Source organism: Poecile atricapillus, chromosome 12 (genome assembly GCF_030490865.1).
Source record: "Poecile atricapillus isolate bPoeAtr1 chromosome 12, bPoeAtr1.hap1, whole genome shotgun sequence".
Lineage (NCBI taxonomy): Eukaryota > Metazoa > Chordata > Aves > Passeriformes > Paridae > Poecile > Poecile atricapillus.
Window position 1 is genome coordinate 20,372,467 of NC_081260.1, and position 16,761 is coordinate 20,389,227.

General features: G+C 40.6%; 1 long non-coding RNA gene across 1 annotated transcript in view; it reads left to right on the forward strand.

Annotated features, from left to right (window-relative positions):
* The window catches only part of LOC131583518 (uncharacterized), a 49,365-nt gene that overhangs the window by 15,704 nt on the left and 16,900 nt on the right, over window positions 1-16,761 (forward strand). Inside the window, exon 2 of the long non-coding RNA XR_009278531.1 lies at window positions 12,618-12,794. This is a non-coding gene — a long non-coding RNA (uncharacterized LOC131583518). The remainder of the gene's footprint in view (window positions 1-12,617; window positions 12,795-16,761) is intronic.

Sequence of the window (16,761 nt, forward strand, 5' to 3'; positions counted from 1 at the left end):
TGGAACCATTAAAGTGCCATTACATGCTAAATACTTTCTGATACCTAAAAGCACAGAGAATTGTGCATTAGCACTCAACAATCATCTTAATGCAATAGGCAATTATCCTCCCAGTATTTTGATTTTTAATCTCAAATCATTTCCCCTAATGACATTTCTTTTGTTGTCCCAATAATAACTGTCTGCTAAATTTAGAAAGGATTATACATCTTGAGTGTACTGCTAACTACTACTGCAGATTCACACAGGCAGGAGGAAACTTAAACAAGCTGTACTGACCTTTATCTGTCTTCCTATATAAGATTTATCTATCCCAGGGTTACCAAACCACTATACATATGCTGAACTAGAAGACAGCTTTAACTGCTTGTCCATGAAGAGACTTAAAAAGTATCCAGGAACCTATGAGTGAGCTGCCTACACCTTGGATCTGCATCCCCTGACTTAGCTACAATGAAGACTGGTGGAGTTTTGTGCCAGTCTAAATAGTAAGGTGGGAGTGGGGAGTGTTTTGTTCGATTTACCACAATTGCTGCTGTGATTTTACTGTCATGTTTTATTTCTTTTGTATCATCTAACCTATTGTTAACAACCCACAATTACTTCAAATAATTGTCTTCATAGATAAGTATACCTCCTGAAATCCTTTTATTGCTTTAAAATAGAGCACACGTTTCCTGGCGTGTGTATCACGAAAAATAAACAATCTGGGAGTAAATTGAGAGTAACCTAGATATCAAAGCAGCTTTTACATTGAGTCATAGAATAATGGAGTGGTTTGGGTTGAAAGGGACCATAAGATCATCTCATTCCAGCCCTCTGCCATGGGTAGAAGTCAACTGATAGAATCCAATCAGGGAGGAGGAGAATGCACTTGTATGGGTCACACATTGCTCACACTCCAGTCAGAGCTGCAGAAGCTGCTCTCATCATTTAAAATTATCAGTATGTGAAACACAAGCACATAGAATTTTTTTTTAGATTTGTCCTTGTGCGTGTCCTCTCCCTGTGAAAACCATCAATGCACAATTCTGTGACAGAATGTCAGTACAGATACATTGGAGAAGAGCAAGTGCAACAGTGATGGTGCAGAAGTTATTATTTCAGCCCAAGGAAAATTACACATCTTCATTCTAGCTGACAACTTACACAATGCCATGCTTTAAACACAAATGATACACTGTTTAGCTGGAAAAGCCATTAGGTATGTGATGGAGAGTGGAAGTGAGCTGTCTTCCCAGAAAAAATAGTACTTTGCATTTTATGTAAGCAACTTGACAGGTTTTTAAAAATTGGCCTCCAGATTTTGCTTTAAGAAAAAACAAAAAAAAACCATCAGTAGGAAGAATGGAGAACTCCACTCTGTGCAGCTTGCCCTTCTTCCCACTGGTACACTTCCAAAGTGTGAAGAATGCAGATTGATCTGCCCAAAAAATGGCATTTCCAGACTTTTCTCGGCAGCCTGAGAAGTCTTCCGTATTCCAGCACTTTTCTTGCTGCTTCTCCAGCTTTTATCTCAATCTTTGTTGCTCCTAATCCGTTATGAAGGCATGTAGCAAAAACTTTAGAAAATCAAGGTACATTTCAGCTTTTATCAGGAATGTGAAAAAATAGTTACTGTATGCAAGAAAGAAGGCCAGTCTTATGTTGCTGTCATGTTTTGCCCTCTTCTGCTGTCTTTTTATTTTAGAGTCATAGAAAATATATTTAGGAGGACTTGCTCTAAGGCAGAATCAATCTTTACCAATTCTGGCAGATATTTGTCTCATCACCCTGAGTGTTTTGCATTGAATGCTGTGAAATAACATAGGAAGGATTTCACTTCACTGCAGTCGTGAAGCAATTCCTTGTGCTCTCTACACCTCTTATTCCCTAAAAATAGAAATGGTTACCTAATGTCTATTTGAAATGTAAGCCTATTATTTTCTGTCCTCTGAAGTGAGTGCAGAAAGAATTACTGCACAAAGGAGAAAGCGCGGGCCAAAGCAAGGTGATAGAGACACATCAGACTGTCCACCCACCTGGTCTTATTGATATAGTGAAGACAAACTGGTCTCGAAGGGGCTTGAGGGAGTACCCCAGTTCCCCTGAAGAACTACACAGCCTCTTTCCTTAGTTTCTCAGGAGCCCCCTGGGGTGTGCAGCAGCCAGGTTAAGGGTGCAGGGGGGTTAGGCACAGCTTTAGCACCACAGCACACTGTGTCATGCTTCACGCTGGAAAGCAGGGAAAGCTGGTATTCCACAGCAGATTGCGGAACAAAGAGTTTACTAAAGAAAATAAAAAAATACAATAGTTCATGCCCAACATAATGAACTGCCTTTTTTATTAAATTTCATTCCCCTTGAAAGCAAATTCAAGTTAGAAACACAAGGGTACAAGGTGGAACTTGTTTGCATGTTTTTAATGCCAAGATTTCTCCCATAGAGCCAAGGAACTGAAGGCGATCTGTCTGATTTCAAGTAGGTTGGCTATGGGTACTGTACATTGAAATATTAATATTTTTTGCACTAATTGCTGTGTGGGAGTTATTCACTGACTGAAAGAACCTTTTGTATTTTGTATTGTACGTACCAGTTCTAAGGCATCACTTCATTATATTATTTTTCTCCTCTGTCATAGGTACAGGCTAGTCTTCCACTATATTAATAGTAATCTAAAAGTCTTCACTTGAATGATACAGAGAAGGGCATTCAAAATGAAAACTAGGATTCGGTTGAGCAGGCAAGTTACCAAGTTGAACACATTTGCTGAAAGAAAACTCCTCCTCAGCAGGTGAGGAAAGTTAAGTCTCTCTTGTGATATCATAAAATGGAGTTTACATCCTGCTGTATTCACGGGAAAGCAACACTAATGGGAAAACTTCCTTATTTCCAGCTCCAGTGATAGTAGGGTTTTGTCTGCTATTGTTCTGTTTGGGTTTAGTTTAGAAGTTTTTTTCAGGAGAGATAATCTGCAACCTATCCATATCTTACATATGGATACCCCTTGAAGGTGGGAATTTCAGTTTTTTATTGTTTCCACATTCCATTTGAAGGTACTAGGCAACATTTTCAAACATTTAGACATGCATCTACATCTCTTTAGGAATCTAAGTTCAAGTCACCAGTGACAGTGTGTCTGAAAATGAAAACATACGACTGAGAGGAACATCTTGGAAATCTGAGTCAAATGTCTTCATGCTAGTCAAAGCCCATTTCAGAAAAGGAAAGATACTGATTGAGGACCCTAGATATCCATGCCTGAGACAGTCAGTCAACAGCCTCAAAAATACCGCTCGTAACTCAATATTATGGGTATTAGATTCTGAGATAAGTATCAGATGAAGATGGAAACAGATGGCTATCAGGACACTGGAAAGGGAAAAAAAAAGAGGATGAACTAGGAATGAGGCTCAGGACAAGGAGTGTTTTCAGTCTCTGTTTAACATGAGGACTAATCTGGAAAACACAGTGGGATCAAATCCTTTTGTTGTCAGTACTGCTACTCCTAATGAAGCCTAAAGTTGAGTCATGGGATGTTTTAGCACTATAATTGTGTCCAGAGTGATAACTGTACATTTGAAGTTATTCTTTAGAACTATGTTTGTTTCTACAAGTCTCAAAAGGAACCATCGTTAGAAAAGCAGAGGAAAACAAATTTGGTATTAGTGTAAAAATCCTACTTTCTGTGGATCCATGTATCAATGAATAGTATTCTTTGTGAAAAAGGATGGTTGGTCTCATCTTCTGGAGATACAGCACCAGAGTTTCAATGGACTTCAGCTGTGGGAAAGGAATTGGAACATTTTTGCATTATAATAACTTGGTTTAATGTACTTAGAAAGAACTTGCCTATGCAGCTTTAATGTCTTCGGGGAAATAATAGAAATCAGCATTTTTGCAAAAACAACCAGGAATGCTTGGTGCTATTCCTTTTTCAGAATATAGCTCTGCAACAATTTCTCCATCGTTGAAGGGAAAACCTTCTGCTGGGATTCTTCTGGTTTAAAGAGGCTCACACCTGTTTAGCTTTCTGAAATTCCCAAGATCTTTGCTCTTTTGGGGATGCAATTCCAGTTAGAGAGCACCAGAGTCTATCTCAAGATAACTGGGAATAGGTCCTATGTGAGCATCAGTCAGCTGGCAGAGGGTAGAATATTCCTCAGGTGCCTAAGGAGCAGCTGAGCAGGGAGTTCCTGTCCTTTTGGAGAGGAGCCATCCCAGGATTTTAAGAGATTTTTTATTTTCCCAAATATATCAAAAGTCATCTGTAATGTTCCCATTAATCCCCAAATGGAAGCCTGGCACAGGCTAAGCCATGAAAGGTTTCCTGTTTCTTTCCATTAGTTAGGATTTTGCTGTCACCATATGGAATTTATTATGATATATATCTATTATAGTCTATGCAGTGTACGCATAGTTTTTCTTACCAATCTTAAAATTTGTATCTGAAGAAGTCCTGGGAAGCCAATCTGCATTGAAAGTTGAACTCGTTCCATTAGAATGTAGACTCCGCAGAGCCTGGGATGGTGATTTGTGGTTTAAATGCTTTGGTGTAGATCCAGCAGTTGCACCTGACCCACTCCAGCCTGAAATCAGAGAGTGGAAGGTGCAGTAATAAAATTCTGTACAGTTGCAACATCTCAAACTACCAGAGAACACAGAAGGGAATGGTCTGCGCTTGCTTCCTGTGCCATCTTTTAAATGTTTAAATGCATTTAAAAAATGCAAAATGCAAAGCAGTTTAAATGCTTTGGTGTAGATCCAGCGGGGGCACCTGACCCACTCCAGCCTGAAATCAGAGAGTGGAAGGTGCAGTAATAAAATTCTGTACAGTTGCAACATCTCAAACTACCAGAGAACACAGAAGGGAATGGTCTGCGCTTGCTTCCTGTGCCATCTTTATTCCTGCCTGGAGGCTGGGGCCACACGGTGCACAATGTTGATTTTTACATTAGCTCCATCACACTTGTGCAGATGAGGCTGGATACCAGCAATTCAGTGTTCTATTTCCCCTTGAGGACCCAGTCTAGTAATATTAATTTGATAAGGACACAAAGAAGGAGGCAGGAGTCACACAAAGGGTAGGAATTGAAACCTTGTCCTTATTGTGACTATAGTGTGATCAACACTGAGCTGGCTCCTGCTCAAGGGAGAACAAACACTCTGCTTGCTACTGAGAGCACTTGTGCTGAATTACCCTTCTGCAAATGGAAAGCTGCCTCTTCCTCGGCAGCACAGGATGCTGGGCACAAGACACAGGTATTAATATAGGATTTTTAGTATGGTTTCCTGGAAACAAACTGGTTAAGCTTTTCCTTTGTTAGACCCATTCATAACATCTTTTCATTTTGATAGACACACAGAGTTATCCATGTTTCTGTAAAAAATCAACATCACTGGAGTAGCCCGGAATAAATCGCAACACAGGCTATTTCTTGCTGAGCTGGCAAACAGAAGAGTCTTGGAATAATTTAGATTGGAAGGGGCCTTTGGAGGTCTTCACTCCAACCTCTTGCCCAGAGTGGGGTCAAGTTGGCCTGGCATCTGTCCAACTGAATTTTGACTCTTCATGGAGAGGGACTTCTCCCGCCATCTCTCTGGGTCACAGACACCCAACTAGTAAAAAAATGTGTTTCCTTGTAAATAACGTGAATTTCCATCACTTGTGGCTTGTGTCCATTGCCTTTTGTTTTCTTGCTGTGCACCTCTGAAAATCCATATCTTTTCTGTGACTACCCCTCAGATAGCCAAAGACAGCAAGACATCTCCCTTCTCCTTCCCAGGCTGAGCAAATCCAGCTCCTGCACATAAAAGAAATAGCAACTAGTATGCCCACTATTCTGCATAAATTTCTGAATCTCAGCTTTATGAAGACTGGAAAGTCACCAAAAAACATGGCTCACATAAGGGAACACTGAATGGCATGTAAGAACAGAATTAAGAGACCGAGCTGAAATAGGTTTTGAAAATCTGCAGTTTTTCCTGCATGCTGTCACCCTGTCATCATATCACATGAGCAGTTAATACAAGAGGATAAAGACCTATTAAAGAACAATTATCCAATGCAATGCATTGGGGCTGTTGAGAGGAGCTTTATTTCTTAATGCAGAACAAATGTGACACCAGCAGCAGACAAAGGTTTATGAGTCAACTAAACAAATCCCTTCAGTGCTTACCAGAATAACCACTCAGACAAAATCTTCCCCAGTAGAAGTAAACTCGGCACTGCTTCACTACTTCATCCTTCATTAGGCAGTGAAACACAAAGATAAAGAACCCTAAAGAAGAAAGGAGAGATTCATGGGTTTTCATGTTTGTTCTCCAACCTGCTGCCTCTTTTCTAAACTTTTGTCATGCCACTGATAGCAGTGCGTTCTTTGTGGGCAAAGTGTTCCTGGCCCAGCATCAGGATCTTTAAGGTCTCTTCCAACCCAAGCCACCCTATGATTTTATAATCATGTTGGCCTAGAGTTGCACTGACTTCTTTGTGCATATGAAAGGGTGACAGGAAGAGTTTTCTGCAGATTTGGTTTAAGAATACCCTGAGATTCAATGTGGATTCTGTCAATCGTTTTTATGCCCAGAAAAGGATCATGCCAGCTCCTGACAAGGCGCAGTTATTGGGACCTGTGTTTCCAAGGCATGAATTCATGTCTTTAATAGTCTACCTATCACAGCAATGTTATCTGAACAACACTGTCATCCCACTGCAACAGAGCTTTCCTTTTAAAATACATGAAGCTGTAATGCAAAAGCTGTATCGGTTCTCCTCTTCACCCATGCTTGAGTGACATGATATTACAGACATTTTTATTTCACATCCTTAAACCCTTGTGTTTATAGCATAGCTCCATTCAGAAATTACCTTGCAAGGTGTTAAAAATGCTGAAGAGATACAAGAAAAATATCCTCACTGCTCCCCAGGCAAAAAAGGCAAAGCCCCAAGTTAAGCCCAAAAGAAACATCAGGCTGAAAGCACTTTTGAGGTCTTGGAGAACAGCCCGTTTCCAGAATCTGGAAGTCTTTTGTGTCCTTGTTTTCACAGAGTGGATTTGAAGGAGAACAGTGATGAACATGGCTGTATTCATCAAAAATATTAAGAAGAAATAGGCCACAACAGAGATGTAGAACACTGTGTTGTCCTGGATCCAGCAACTGCAAGAAAGGGAGGTGTGTATTCAATAAGGAATTTTGTGAGGGAGAAACTCAGGAAGTCTGGTTCCTAAAAAAAGCATTCTGTGTAGTTCTCCAACACCTAGTTAGGGGCATTCCCTAGCACCTGTTATTTCGCCCCAGTGAGGACATTAATAGAATCCCTGCACTCACCTTTTTTTATGGATGTTATGGAAATTCAGTGACTTTAAGACATGGATATTTCTGGAAAATTCAGATAAAGCTGACAATTATTTTACAACTTAATAGTGTATAAACACAAAGACATACAGCCTTAGGGAAACCAAGTTGAATATGACTTAATTAGGGGTCTAAATAATAGCATACCACTGGTTAGCTTTTCCTTAGACATAAATTAGTGAATTTTACTTCTTGTTTTTCTTTAGTTCTTTTTGTTAAAGATGGGGAATAATTTTCCTTCTGAGGTGTCATGGGTATGTGTTTCCCTCTCTAGTGGGAGAAAGTTCAAATATTCCAGGTAATTTCACCAACTAATGATTGTGCTAAACAAGAAGCAGGTGAAGAAATAGAAGCATTCTCTGCTATAAAAAACATTTTTAAAAAGAATGAAAGAATGCAGTGTTTTCCTACTGAAAAAGAGAAGAGGTTGAGATGATTGAGATAAAACTATTTGAAATAATGATGAGACAGTGTTGTGAATTGACATTAAAAAAAAAAAAACAAACAAAAACAACAACAAAACCTAAAAACCAGAAGGGAATGTGCAAAATACTGGAGCAATTATTGTGCCTTTAGAGTTTGCCAGAAACCCAGAACATGCAGAAGCAAATATCCCATTAGACTGGGTTAATGCAAAGAAAGAATTTCACAGAAAATATAAATGAAGTTGCCTGACAGAAACCATCCCTTTCCTCAAGCCCAATTCACTGATATGAAAATTACTTCATGTAGTAGCCATGTTCCTATAAACCAGAACCACTAAAAGGAGAGGGTGAAGATGGGGGAGAGGAGACAAAAGTGAGTTATTTCTAGTTATTTCTTGTGTTTTTCAAATACTCTGGTGACCATCAAAAAGCTTAAAGTATTATACTTACAAATTGCTGTAAGGATGGATCTCAGAGAGCGACCCATTGCCATAGAAGTCCTTATTTATAATGAGCACAAAGGCAATTACAATAGCTGGTATTCCTAATGTGGAAAGCAAAGATAAATAAATAGTTTGTTTCAAAATAAAAAATTGGGAATATGGAAAGATGTCAGATAATCTCTGATACATAATTTACAGCAGATGTGTGCACCTTTGGATCAAATTCCACCCCCAAAGCTCCTTCCGAAACAAGTGTAATTATATGTGTAGCATAGCAGGTTTAATCTCCTTATTTATGCAAATTACAAATGAGTAGGCATAAAAATATGTGTGTTTGCAAAATGTTTGTGAGTCTTCAAACATCTCCAGAAGGGATCCAATCTGGTAAAATAAAACCAACTGATTATTACAAAAGTTGATTGTCGAAGGACAAGCAGACCACAGCACTTTGTGTTAAGAACTCAAAGAGACAGATGTTTCCCAGGCAGTGCTTTATCAGGCTTCACTTCCACATATTTCCCAGATTTTTTTCAGTTCTGGCTTTTCTGTAGAGAGAAGCTACTGTCAAGAGCACCACCAAGGATGGCTGCCCCTGAGAACAATTGTGTGACATCAGATCTGAGGATAGGCATGATAATACGCTGCACACTATGCAAGAGCAAAAAAAAAAACAAAAAAAACCCAACTTAAAACAGCATCTAATGGTGACCCAAATAATACAGCCAAAATTCTGATCTAGGTCAGTGCCTCTGATAACACCTTTTCTAACAGGTGAACCAAATTTGGGTTCTTTTTGGTATGTTTCTCCCAAACAAGTCTCTGATACTTGTCAAGGGAATTCCTTGGGAGAGCGATGAATGAAAGCCAAATCCACTCTGTGCATGGGAATCCGAAAGAGAATGCCAGAAATGGACACAAGGCCTGGAGAAAGAGGTAAAATCACCTTTGAGCATCCCCACACAGGGGTGAAGGCTGTGGGTAGCATTACTGCCACAGTCAGACCCACTCATATGAAGTACCATGATAAATCATCCTGTAAAGAGAAGAGGGGTAGGAAAGCAGTGCCTTACACCCACTTTCAGTTGCATATGACTGTGCAAGGACCAACAAGCATTCTCTGCTAATGTCTCCTGGCACAGAAGAAATTTAAGCTGAACAGCCTGGGAGAAGAGATCCATCCATCCTTGTAACGCAGGGTGTGGATTGCATTTCTGCTAGCTCAGTATCTTCACTTACTTCTGTAAATATGCCCCAATCTGAGAGAAGCTGACAAGCACAGAAGTGAAGAGGGAATCAGTCTACTTACCCCAGCCAGCAATGCAGCATTTTAGGATGTATTTTGGGACATAAGCATTGAAAACTTTGACAAGAGCCAAATAAAAGTGGACAGACTCCAGGCACATCCACGTGAATGCTGCAAGAAGAAAATAGTGGAGTAGCATGGCCACAGTAATACAGAGGCCTGGCTGGTTGAATGAGGTCAGCCAGGAATTGGTGAGGAAGACCATGTTCAGCATCAGCAGTGCAGCACAAAGGTTGAGGAGGATTTTTGAGGTGTTGTCTCTTCTCACCTTCCTAAAAAGAAGGGCAAGTCCACAAGGTTATCATCCAATTTACAGCCTATACCCAGGAATATTCCAGATTCTTGATGTAATATCTCACCCATGTCCAGGGGTAAATTTTTGAAATTACAGAAATTTTTAGTCTTTACAGACATTTTACTGTGAGGGTGGGGAGGCCCTGGCACAGGCTGCCCAGAGAAGCTGTGGCTGCCCCATCCCCTGGAAGTGTTCAAGGCCAGATTGGATGGGGCTTGGAGCAATGCAGTCTAGTGGAAAGTGTCCCTGCCAATGGCAGGGTGTTGGAACTAGAGGGCCTTTTAGATCCCTTCCAATCCAAAATATGCAATGATTTTGTGAAATTTAGGAACATAAAGATTGCTGAACAGTTCAGACAGGTGCTTGTATTGAAGTATGAGTACTCAAATCTCTCTGATTTCACAACAGACGTCAAAATAAAGCAATATTTATATTGTCAGCTCTCAGTCTTCCCTCTTATGCATCACAGCATCAAATATTAACAAACATTCTGATAATTGCTGCAAATTCCTTATTGCCAAAATATTAAAATCAGTGTAAGAGAAAGGATCAGACTTACTCAAGGGCTAGGTATGTCATGAGCGTTATTCCCAAAAAAAAGGAAGAAGCACCACATCCTGCATAGCTTATCAGAGTTAATATATGATCATGCGTGACACCTATTTCTGTCCGGGCCAAGTCCTGTGTTACAAGATAAAGAAACACTGTTTTTTGCCAAGATGGATTTAGAAAATTCCCTTCCACACTTTCACATTGTGAAATTACTGTACTGCTTACTGCTACTTTTAGAGATTTTCCATTAATATATTTATGTGTTTCTTATTGTATAGTCCCACAGAATATCCAAACTAGCAAATGGTAAATTAACCAGCAGTATTTAAAGTATCCAGCAATAAGGCATAAAGCTAGAAAAGATGTTCTTCAGAAAGGACAAACATGGATTCTGGGATCTTACCGAAATTATTCCACTGGGAGCTCACTTTGTAGGAGAAACTACTTTGTTTCAGTGGCAGCTGCCATGCTTGGGACCTGCACAAACCTGCTAAATGTCTTGGAGCATAGTAGATCCTCCCTGTCCAGAAAGCACCACTGGAAAATTAGACAGGAGGCTTGGCCTTGCTTCTCCACAGCTGCTACCAGGAGGAACATTGAGGGGATTTTGTTGTTCCCTGAAACAGCTTCTCTTCTATTTCATGAAACATTGAACCACAGACTGGTAACCTACATCTCTGATGTCCCATGGATGGTGCTGTTGAAGACCTGTAGCTGTACTAATTACCAAAGTGACAGTAAGAGGTGTGATCTGAAACTCAGACTGAATTCTTCTTGCTTGAATGAAAACTTGACAAAATGTCTGGAACTCGAACCAGTGTCTGAGATCTGAATCTCAATTCCCTTCTGTAAAGCCACAGTTTTACTCCCAGGAGGGCTTTTGCCTCTGGAGCAGGGTCGTGCTGACTTCTAGGGGAAACATCCAAAGGCAAAGGTGGGGCCTCACCCCATCGTGTGGGCTGTATCCTACTGGGAATAGCCAATTTAGTCTACTTGGTTTGCCTAGAACTCCCCTGTCTCTTTGCCTTTGTTGCAGCCCATTCTCAGGCAGTCATCCCAGCTTTTGACATTTTGCTTTTAGAGACAGTTTTCTAGCACACAATAAGAGGTGATAGATAATGAGATCTCCCATATTTATACTAAACTTCACTTTCTGATGAAGCATAGATAAAACTTTCAAAAAGTAATGTCATTAGTTGTCACTGGCAGTTAGTAAATTTAACACAGTACTTCCAACACATTAAATAACACATTAAGGTTGATTAAGTTACACTTCGAAGTACAAACTACATATGTAAAACAAAATTGCCTTGAAGCAAGTGACACTTAAAGGACTTTACACCGTCAAATTATCATAACTGGGTTTTTTGTTTTTGCTCATTTTGGCAAAATTGCAGACATCTAAGAGCTTGTATAGCTATGCATCTCCCATTTCTTTTCCAAAACTAGTGATGACTTTGTTTAGTGCCACGGGACTTTCTGGGAGATGACTCACAGAGTACTCACCAGTAAGACTCCAAAATGGGTAAGGTGGTTACAAAAACAGATTGTATAATTCATATCTGTATATTCCATTTCACACCCCGTTGTATTCCAACCACCCAGTCCATCTGTGCAACAGAGAAAAAGGATTTTTAAGCAGAGTTAGTCATCCTCCATCATGTATAGCTGTGCAGCACACAGCGTGTGTGAAGATGAGCTCAAGTTAGTACAGATTGCAGGGTCATTTAGCAACACACAAGTGAGATTTCACATGAAAACACATCTTCTGTAGTCACCTGAGAACCTCAAAATTTGGATGAAAGCTTTCGGTGGAATGAAAAAATATTTAGAGTCATTTACATATCTGCACACAAAGAAAGAAAGAAGATAAAGACCCAGTGCTGGGCTACATTGTGCTCGAGGAGGTGGAAACAGAAGAAAAGAAACAAGCACAGGGCAGAGGATTTGTTTAGGTAGAGCGCAGCGCTGAAGTAGTCACTGGTAAGACTGAACGTTATGACCCTATCTATGTAGTCTGCATCACATATTCAGAAGCTAAGCTTCTGATTAAAAAGAAATGAATAATTTCTACTCCTAGTAATTGCAGAGGAGGAAACCTCTCCCGCATGCTCTGAGTTAACCCAATTTACAATTATCTCTCTCTGTCTTGTGACTGTCTGAGCCATTTTAAAGACCTGGCCCCAGCAAAGCCCCTGTTGTATTCCCCGAAGTCACGGCAAGAATTCATCTGACGTTTCATTGCATTTCTGCCCTTTTCTTAGGTGAAGTCCTCTTAATCATGTAGAGGCAGCACTGCACAATGTCATACCCATATCCCTGGTGATAACACTGAGTACTGAGGTGTCGACATCAACACAAAGCAGCAGCACAAACTCAGGTTTCCAGGTGCAATGTCGAAAAGCCAAAGCTTCTGCGATGCTGGGGACAGAGCCAGCTCGGTAAGTAACACTTACTGTTTTTCCCAAAGTCCCAAAAGACACAGTGCACTGCTGCATTGCCCTGGAAAGAGAAGAAAGGAGGCTGTGACATTTATTTAGGACATCTGCGCTCCATCTGCACTTTCAGATGGTGTATCTCACCTCTGATTGGGGTGTATGACCAAGTCATTTGGATTTGACTTCCCCTGCACTGCTTGGCAGCAAAGCCCACTCATGTCCATGATTATTTGTGTGCGGTGCTGCAGGGGGTCTGTGCGTGAGTGGAGATGCCACGAGGTCAGGGGCAGCTGGACACTTGGGCTTGGGGAGCCAGCCAGGATATTGGCCATCTCACCTGTGGCACTAAACTAGCAGAGTCACACTTTTTGCCTTCCCCTTTACCAAGGGAAATCCTGCGAGATAGTGATTTTCCCCAGTTTTACGTGTATCTTTCAATACGTTGTAGTCTTTTAAGGACAGCAGCAAATCTGACAAATCATTCACCTGAGGCCAATTTCTGTGTCTAATCTCATCAGGTTCATGTGGTGCCTGAGATGTCACACCAAATTACTGGTGAAGTTATGACTAAGACCTGGAATAACAACCTGAGATTTGATACCTTAAAAAAAAACCAAAAACCCTACAAGAAATGTTTACTTTAGATTTTCAGTAATTCCCCTCTCTGAAACCAGGCAGGGAAGACAAGTGAGAGCTGAACAGGTGTAAATGGATATTCAGTGCAAAGATTTCTCTTGGGGACATTCTAGTTTATTACTCATAATGCTGCAGCAAACTTTTCCAAGGCACAGATTCATTTACTTTTATTATTATTACATCATTAATAAAGTTTAAAAATACACAGAGTTTACAGGAAGCCAGTCTAACAGATAAGCTATTGTGTGATTTGTAGGCTGTCATATGTAATTAGGCACACAGCCAAAGATGTAGGTTTGGATGATAACTCATTAAATATTTAATTAAGATAATTTTAAAAGGTCAAGGAAAAAATATGAAAGGTGCCAGATGGCCTGGTGGAGTAAAAATGACAGAAGAGAGGGGATATCTAGGTGAAATTTCTGGGTATATATTTGCTAATGGAAAGAGCATTTTGCCATGAAAGCAGCAACTACAAGTCCTCATTAACTCAAACTTGAACCAAGTTCAGCTTATCGAAAAATTTTCTTCTGCCTCGGGTTTGTAATACGTGGATGCTGGGCCTTAAACATTGGCAGCACAAATATGCTAAGGAGGAATTCAATCAATAAATTTTACCCATGCCCATTTAAAAATAAAATAGACTTCAAGTTCCTGAAACAAAACAAAACACTTTGATTTTGAAAACATCTTTTCAAGGTTTTGGGGTTTTTTAAGCTCCTCTCCTTTGATGACATAACCAATTTTCCAAATGCAGATCAAGGATAAATCATTTCAGTCCAATCCAAAATCTACTATTTTTGGCAAATAAACTATTTGCCAAAAAGGAAACAATAAAAATGTTCCTTGTTGCTAAGCATGGATTTAGAGTGGAGACAAAAGCTTTAGCGACCTGCAAGAATTATTAAACAGTGAGATCTGTGTGGTCAGTCAAAGTTTGGGTCCATGTATCATGGAGAGGTCAGGCAGCAAAGTGTTTTAAGTTTATTTGTCCTGTTCCCAGTTTATTGAAAGGGTAAGTGAAGTCAGCTTTGTCTCACTTTGTCCCTGATGAAATGAACATAACCTACCCTGTTCTGGTCTATGTGGTGGAGAGTAACAGTCACAGGCTCGTTAAGGTTCTGAACTGATGCATTTTCAATGCTGGCACTCACAACGTAAGTGTTCAACCTCTCCATCGTTAAACTGTCATCCTGCAGGGGAAAAAAAACACACATGCAGAATGAATCCAAGCTCTTTCTTGCTCTCATTTTTATATTTTTTTTAAACTATATTCCTTGGCAATGGCAATCAGGTAAACTCCATGGGATGACTGAAGTAATTTGGCTACTTGCTATGTCATTAAAAAACATAGTTAGCTGCAGCTCAGGGACAGTCTCCACATCAGCTAAAGCAGGACTGAGTTTCAGATGCACCAGCTGGACTGAGAAAGCTGTGTAATTGTTTCAGTACATTTAAACATTTGGTTGTACATCATTAAGCTCATTAAACAGGAGACACAACTGTGAATGCTCCTTTGTTGTGCAAAGCATTGTTTAGCTGTACGAGCACTGTATGAGCTATCATTTCAAAGAAATGTCTCCCTTTCTAAATTATAGCCACCTGTCCTTAAGAAAATGTAGTAAGTACTAGAATAGTCATAAATCCTGCATGTCATGCTTCTATGTTATTTCAATGGAGACCTATGTCTTGAAATTATTTTTGTGATGTTTGGCATATGCTACGCATCATGCTTACTATCAAAGAAAGTTAGGGTATGTTCTTTTCCTGCAGAGCGGAAGGTCTAAAATAACATCAGCTACAGAAAATGAAAAAAAGTTAAGGTCTATAGGCACCTCTCAGAGCATCCTTGCCTCAGAGAAGGTTTTGCTGCCTGAGTACATTTTGCCTGCACATCCCTCCATCAGTCTGATGCTAATGTGCCCTGAAGAGATGATGCCGTTGGAATTTCTTTTGTAGGCACAGAGAACAGCTGAGCCCATTCCTGCTGTGTTAGGGTTTACTGGGAGTCGTAGTTACCAGAAAAAGTGAAGTAGTGCCAAAAAACTTGAACTGGATCTTTGAACGCCTGTCTGGGTCAGAGTACTTGATCCCTAGGAAGTTCTTCAGGGATTTTGGCAGAAACACCGAGGCCAAAGCCTTTCTGAAAGGGTTTTCTTGTACACTGATCTGCAGGAGAGAGATGACATGCTCAGACGTGCCATCCTCAGGTCAAATTCAAAATGAGACAAAAGAGCAGGAGGATTGTCTGGTTTAGTCTGTGGTCTCTGAGGTGATACTTGGCTCTCACCTTGAGATCCACGCCTCTGTTGTAGGAGGTAATGCCAAAGGCCAGTCCTCCAAACAGGCTGGGATCTGGACGCAGCACTAAGAGGGCCAAGGACGTAGTTATGACTGATATATTTCTCTCTGTGTAGAGAACCTTATAGCCCATCTCCTCAGTCATCTTCAGGATACTTAAGAGCAACGGAAAGAAAACAAAAATGCAACTCTTGAAATGTTCTGCTGGTTTCATAATTCACACCCAAGAGACTAAAAGTCTTTGCTCTGATTTATGATAACAAGAAGCAAGCACTAGAGCAGAATGGGTTCATTTGGGGGTAGATGGCACTTTGTCTGCAGAGGCACAGATGGTGTCGAGCAGTTGAGTTGGCACGATTTAGTGGCCTCTGGCAGGTGGGAGATACCCTCCTGCGGGGACAATAGAAAGAAGTTCTGAGAAGACTCAAGTCAAAATCCACACCCAGTCAAAAACTACACTTCATTTTCAAGGCAGTAACTTGTAAAATCTGCTAATTTGATTATTTTCAATCACCTAATTGTACCAGGAGATGAAATATTAGAGCCAGTTTAGTCTGGTAGGAACCTCTAGAAGTCCATACTCCAACTTCTCACCACCTCAGGCAGGATATACTCTGAAGGCAGAGCTGCTGCTCAGGGGCTTGTCCAGCAAAACACCAAATAGGTAAACTCTGTGTCCTTGCATTTGCCCTTGTCAAGGTTGGCTGCACTGCTCTGGACAGTGCTCTGCTCAGGCATTCGAAACCAGGCAGCTGAGTTCCCTTTAAGACCTCAAAGAGGAGAGGTGTTTTTAAAGTCAAGAACCTTGATTTTAGCATGTGTGAGAATCACATCATGGATGCAGGACCCTAAGTATATATTTTGAAGACTAACATTGAATGGCTGTGTTTAAAAAGTCTTTATCAGCAAGCGTAGAGGGTGGAAGAGAGTTGTGTCTCCATGCTAAACTGCCCACAGCCCTCCCTGCTGAGCCACAAAGGTCCTTGCTAGAGGAGGTGGCAGCTGGGCAATCCCTGGGCTGCTTCCAGGCTGG